At 43.1% G+C, this 6,619-nt stretch overlaps 1 pseudogene; it reads left to right on the top strand.

The window, feature by feature from the left end:
* Positions 1 to 991: 991 nt before the first annotated feature.
* Positions 992 to 4,274, top strand: LOC146182753 (uncharacterized; annotated as a pseudogene).
* Positions 4,275 to 6,619: the final 2,345 nt, after the last annotated feature.

Here is a 6,619-nt window from a genome sequence, read left to right as displayed (position 1 = left end):
GCCCATCTCGCTCGCGCTGAAGCTGTGCCCTGCGGCTGGTAATTCGACCCTGCTGTGCCCGAAGTACTGCCAGTGCTAGACGTTCCAGCCAACCATTAAATCCACATTTCAATCTGTCTACTAATTGTGCAATCTTACAAAACTATTTTGTTTTTGTTTTTATTTCTTTTGAAATAATTACGGGAAGAATAGAGTTCAGAAGTGAGCGACTGTAGTGCCGCCACTTTGTTCGCGGATGTCGGGGGAAACGCCTCCAACGCGCCGTCCCCATTATGGTCTCCAAGACCGACTACTCCACAGCAGTCTTTTCCGTACGCGGCAGTGACTACTACAGTGGTGTGAAATTGGAAATGCGGCCTGCTTGTATTTCCTTCGGATGCTCCTTTGCACATTTTGCCATCCCATCGTTCTAATCCGATTCCCCAGGTAGAATATCTAGGTGTTATTTATGGCTCAAGATTAGAATGGTGCATACCTTCATATAAAGAACAATCTTTTTTTTAAAGGAGAAGGCCCCCACTGTCGACACACTGCCTGTCGGAAAAACTTGCATAGATCTAAGCTGGCCGGCCTCAGTTTGCCGTGTGCATTACCGGGGTGTTTCTTGCGTGCTTTACGCATTTCAGTGATACTTGACTATGAGTTCGCCGCAACCTAAGCGGTACCGCCAGTACATGGAACCTGGGGCATCTCGTGAAGTACCTAGGCAAACTCGACGGTACCAAGAGCTCAAGGGTTCTCAACCAGCGTCTCAAGAGAGCGAATCCGACGACTGCGTGCTGGCGAACGGTGTCTGTGGTAGCTCTGACCATGGCTCCGACCATCCCGGCTCGGAAAATGAAACGCCTGATGCATCTGAAGACGCGTACAGTGAGGATGATAGTCCCGGCGCTACTGGCAGCGCCTCACCTTTCGATGTGCACGATGAAGAAAGAGACGATGACAACAGCGACGACCCGGCATCGCACGACGATGATGCTAATGAATACTTTTCGCGTTGTTCCAGAGAAACCCTGCCCAATAATAACATCAACAAAGCCCAGGCCATTTTGCTCATTGTCTCGTACGTCGTTTATGCGGGCCTTTCGTGGTCGCAGGTTGAGGGTCTTCTGAAGTTGATTAACACTCTTTGTGGAGCCGATGTTGTGCCAGATACGAAGTATCTCTTCAGGAAGTTATGGAAAGGCAAGATGAATTCTCTTCAAGTCCACTATTTTTGTGAAATTTGTTTTAAATATTTCGGCTCCAAGGACAGGAAGGAAACGTCACACACCTTCACGTGCGACAACTGCCAAGTTAAACCAACCGTGCGATCTTTAATGGCGAAAGGGTGCTTTTTCCTGATTTTCAATTTGAGAGATCAACTGCACAACGTCATTTCAGGCTGCTCGCAAGCATTGTACGCAAGGCTGAAGGAAGCTACTGCTGCTGTACACGGTACATACTCTGACATTATTGATGGCCGCCTATACCGAAGTATTAGACATCGCATGAATGCCAAGTGGTGTGACCTTACAGTCACTATAAACACCGACGGCTCACCAGTATTCAGATGTAGCAAATCGAGTGTGTGGCCAATTCAACTCCTTATTAATGAATTGCCTTTTAATGTCCGTTTTCAAAATGTCATCATAGGAGCTCTGTGGTTCGCAAAGAAGCATCCGCCTCAGCACTTATTCATGAAAACATTTGTGGATGCTTTCAACAACATCGGGTCGATAGCGTGGCGGCATGGCGAAGAAACTGTGCTTTCAAAGGTGTTTGTGACGTGCTGCTCAGTGGACTCACCAGCAAGAGCTGCGTTGCTGAACATGAAGCAATTTAATGGCTATTTCGGTTGCTCCTGGTGCCTCGAGGAAGGAACTGTTGTCGAACGTAAGTTAGCTATATTATAATTTTGGAATGAAAAACAAATTTCAATAATCAGCATGTGCTTTTCCTCCCCAAAAAAGGTTCAAATAATCCTATGGAAAATTAGATTTATTTGTGAGAAACTTGGTAAATGTCTAATCATGCTACAATGAGCAGTTATCATAGTCTTACAAAGTACAGAGAGAGCAGCATATATTGTTTTCCCGACAATTTGTCAATATTTCATGAAAATGCAGCTTTGTGTCGCTGCTGTAGGTATCCCGGTGCAAGCAAACATTGCAATTATTAAAAATTTTCAACACTGTTTTAAACAGGCATATACTGCCTTAGCCTTTTGTGTTAAATATGTTTGGAATGCAGTATGGTCATTGTTTTGCAGTGCCTGTTGATGCAGTAAGCTCATTCTGTGTATGAAAAATAGGGGGCAGTATAAGTATATTTAAATGCACCCAGGTATATAAAAGTTTATTTGTAATCCATGAATTGGTTGTTGCAGTAATTGCACTCATATTCACTATCTACACATTTTATTTGAACAGATCTCAGCTGCCGCAAGCATATAAAGCATGGTATTGCAGACTGACAGCAGCCAATTTTACTCTTCCTAATGCCCCTCTGTATGCCTACACATCACTGTTCAACTGCTCTAAATGCTTCTCTTTAAGGTGATGTTCAACAGCCTCGGGAAGGAACAGCAGTTTACATTAGGTAGCGAAATACTGGAAGTAGTAGGCGAATATGTCTACTTAGGACAGGTAGTAACCGCAGATCCGGACCATGAAAAGGAAATAACAAGAAGAATAAGATTGTAAGATTGGGATGGAGCGCATTTGGCAAGCACTCGCAGATTATGACTAGCAGCTTACCGGTATCGCTCAAGAGGAAAGTATACAAAAGTCGCATCTTGCCTGTACTCACCTATGGGGCTGAAACGTGGAGGCTAACCAAGAGAGTTCTACTTAAGTTGAGAACAACCCAGAGGGCTATGGAACGAAAAATGGTAGGGGTAACATTAAGAGATAGAAAGCGTGCAGAGTGGGTCAGAGAAATAACTCAAGTTACCGACATTCTAGTGGAAATTAAGAAGAATAAATGGACATGGGCAGTACATGTAGTGCAAAGAGAGGATAACCGAGGGTCGCTGAGAGTAACAAACTGGATTCCAAGGGAAGGAAAGCGTAGCAGGGGGCGGCACAAAGTTAGGTGGGCGGATGAGATTAAGAAGTTTGCAGGGGTCAAGTGGATGCAGCTAGCACAGGCACTGAACCGGGTTAAGTGAAGAAATATGGGAGAGGCCTTCGCCCTGCAGTGGGTATGATCAGGCTGATGATGATGATGAAATGCTTCTCTTGAATTTAATTGTGCACTGGTATCGTGAAATATATAGAATAGGACTTGGGCTAGCTCGAACCAGATGTGGTTCTGGTTAGAAGTGAACTAAAGACTTTCCTAAAATCTATAGCTCGCTTCTGATGTATCGCGTCTGCTGTAGTTTCAGCATCTTCTAGTACTGAATATTGGTATTTTTCATTTTTATCTCAGGAACCCTGCGGTACATTCCTGGAGAAAGGCCAGCAGCTCTGCGCACACACAGCGGTATGCTGCAGGATATGCGGGCTGCCTACGAGCAAGACTTGCCAGTTCATGGGGTTAAAGGGCCGTCGTCACTCAATCAGTTGCAAGGCTTCAATCTTGTGTGGTGCTTGCCACCAGACCTTATGCATTGTGTGCTTGAGGGCGTTACGCAGCAGGTAACTGAGCTATGGCTCAGTGCTGTAGGGAAGGCTTTCCACATTGGGCGGAACTTCCGTGAACTGGAAAGGCGCACTAAGTTATTAAGGCCACCAATATCATTTTGTCGCCTGCCACGGCCAGTCTCGGAACGCAAGAACTGGAAAGCCACTGAATGGCTATTCTGGCTTTTATACTATTCTCTACCATGTTTATCGGGTTTGATTCCTTCAAGATATGTCACCCATTTTTCTCTGCTTTGTCAAGGCATTTTTCTTCTTCTTCAGACTTCTGTAAGCGTTGCTGACCTTCAGGAAGCGGACCAGCTTCTCTCATGCTTTGTAAACAGAATTTGTTCACTGTATGGAGAAAGCAGTGCTACATTTAATGTGCACCAGCTTTTACATCTGGCAAAGAGTGTGGAGATGTTGGGCCCTTTGTGGGGTACATCTACATTCCCATTTGAAAATGGATATGGTCAACTTCTAAAACTTGTGACAGCTGCACAGGGTGTCCCGCTACAAATAGCAGAGCGCTGTGTAATGAAATCTTGGCTCTAAACTTCAACCAGGCTGGTTGAGCTTTCTTCATCTTTAGCTCAAAGACGGAATCAAATTATCAACTTTCATGTCAGAGAAGTAACTAATCCTCATGTATTGGAGCCCCTCTGAGGCCTGCTCATTTAGAAGAAGCTGTAGCAGGAATGTTTTTAAGAGAGTATGGAGTGGTGCCAAGCATTACATGTTATGGTAGAGCCGAAGCTAAAGGTTTTCATATTTACAGCACTCGGTATAGTCGGGCACTGAAAACTTGTTCATACTGTTTGAAAATGGTTGATGGAGAGTACTGCATAGTAAATGACATCTGTACATTCATTGTGAATGTCCAAAAAGTTGCTCTGCTGTGCCAGAAATTGGTTATTTCTGAGCCTCCATTCAGAAATATCACTTACATACATAGCAGCAAACTTCCACCTCCAGGTCGCAACATGTCCCTTTACTCGCTTGAAGATGTTGATTCACAATGCATTTTGCTTGACATTGGAGAGGCGTCATATATCTGTGACATACCAAACAATTATAAGATTGATTGAAGCTAGGCTTGCAGAAACTTCATTCACATCTGATTATCTGCTGTAAAAGGCTTGTTTGTTCTTGAAGTTTCATGTCCTAAAGTGACTCAGAGGTTCTCCTTGAGAGGTATGGAATAATTTTAATAGTGTCCTTTTGCATCATTTTGAAAATGCTCGTGTCTCAGTGCCATATAGCAGCATATAACTATCATATTCATTTAGAGAAGCTGCAGAGCACTCGTTATGAAATTTGAACACTTCCTCAGAACGTCAGCTCGGAAAGTACTAGCGAGTTCTAGACACGTGGACAGCTCTTTCAGGTTTGAGGAAATACTTGAAGTAAACTGTTTTGCTGTCTTTTGTTATGACATACTATATGTGGGAAGTATTTGAGGAAATGATGCTCTCCACTTAAAGAAGTGCTCATCCTGTTCCCTGTGTACATTCGAGTACTTTTTGGCGCTTCTATGTTTTACTGAAAGGAACTCTATCCCAGGAAAAAATTGATGTATTTCCATCAAATTATGGGAAGTGAACCTGTTAATGTTTATCTCAGGAGTTTTTTATTGAAATTGCTCTCAGTGGACTATACAAATTTAATACAGTCTTAAAAACTGTTGCATTCTTGGATTAAGTTGTGTTTAGATATGTGGTCATTGATGCAGCAGTGCTGACCTTCAGTGAGACATTTGTGTTATGTGTCTGTTTGTTGGTACAGTGATGCAGTGACGCAGCATACATAGCAGCCCCACGGGTTTATATCTGCAGAGCTAAGAAGTCAAATGTTCAGACTGACATGGGGCATACGCTAGCAGCGAGTGTGCCGTGCACTTCTGTTAGACGCAGGCATTGTGGGTAGGAGTCGAATCTGGTTGAAAGACTTGAGTTCTTCCTTTCAACACACCTTATATATAGGCTCTATGACTGTACTGTGCCAAGCACCTCAACATATACAGCCCAAATTAATTCAAAGTTCTTCAAAAGAGCTAACATTATAGCATTATAATGATTGCTGACATTATAACAGATGAAAGAAATTTTGTGTGCATCAGTATAGGCACCTCACCAAGGCCTTTGTAATGCTACCTGTTCTTACTCTTGTTAGTTTTTTGGCCCAGGTTGGGAGCAACTTTTGCATTTAAAAAAAAAACGTATTTCGTGCTCCTCTGGGTTCAACTTTTTTTTTTTATTTTTACGCAAGCTTGCCATAAAGCGTATTGCAAAATCTCGTGTAAATTATTTTCCGTTAAGAACCGGAGAAGGCTCCTGCTCCTATTGTCGGTGAGCCATTGCTCAGTCACGTCTTTATCGAAGCAGATGGTTTCATGGAGTAGTAATGGAAATGAATTTCCCCTCTCATACCACATGAATATTACCTCAAGTCATCGCAGTTGACTCAGCAACATAGAAGTCTTTTACAATGATCCTCATTGGCTTTCCTCAGTCATAACCTTCGATGGCAAGCCTTTGCCAAAAACGTCTGGCGTTCTCGTGGTTAAAGTAGCAAATTGGAAAATTCTGACACCTGACTGTACTTTATCCTCTTGTCCACAGATTCCACGTCTCTTGCATAGGGCGTGCATTGTTACCCATCCTTCTAAATGAAGCTAGGACTGTGCTATATTCAGGAAGGTGGCAATTTCAGTGGGTGTTGTTTTCCTTTTCTTGGGCCAAATTGTACACTGCCATCTCGGAAAAAATGTACTAGGTGGATGACATTGGATGTCAATATATACAATGCTGCAGGCCAGATATATATGAGACTGCAAGTGTCTGTAGCAGTAGTGAGTAGTGTTACCTCAGGCACCTGGTACTCTGTTATGCTTATTGCTCATTATTGTTTACCTTTTGTGAAACCAATTACAGCAGGTATACATGTTAATGTGTCTATTGCTATTTTGTATGCAAACTGTTTCAAATGTTTGTGAGCTAATCTCTTGCACA

Source organism: Amblyomma maculatum, chromosome 7 (genome assembly GCF_055883805.1).
Source record: "Amblyomma maculatum isolate TAMU_Amacu chromosome 7, ASM5588380v1, whole genome shotgun sequence".
Classification (NCBI taxonomy): Eukaryota; Metazoa; Arthropoda; class Arachnida; order Ixodida; family Ixodidae; genus Amblyomma; species Amblyomma maculatum.
The sequence above is the reverse complement of the archived record's forward strand: the minus strand, read 5'-3'. Positions and strand labels throughout refer to the sequence as shown.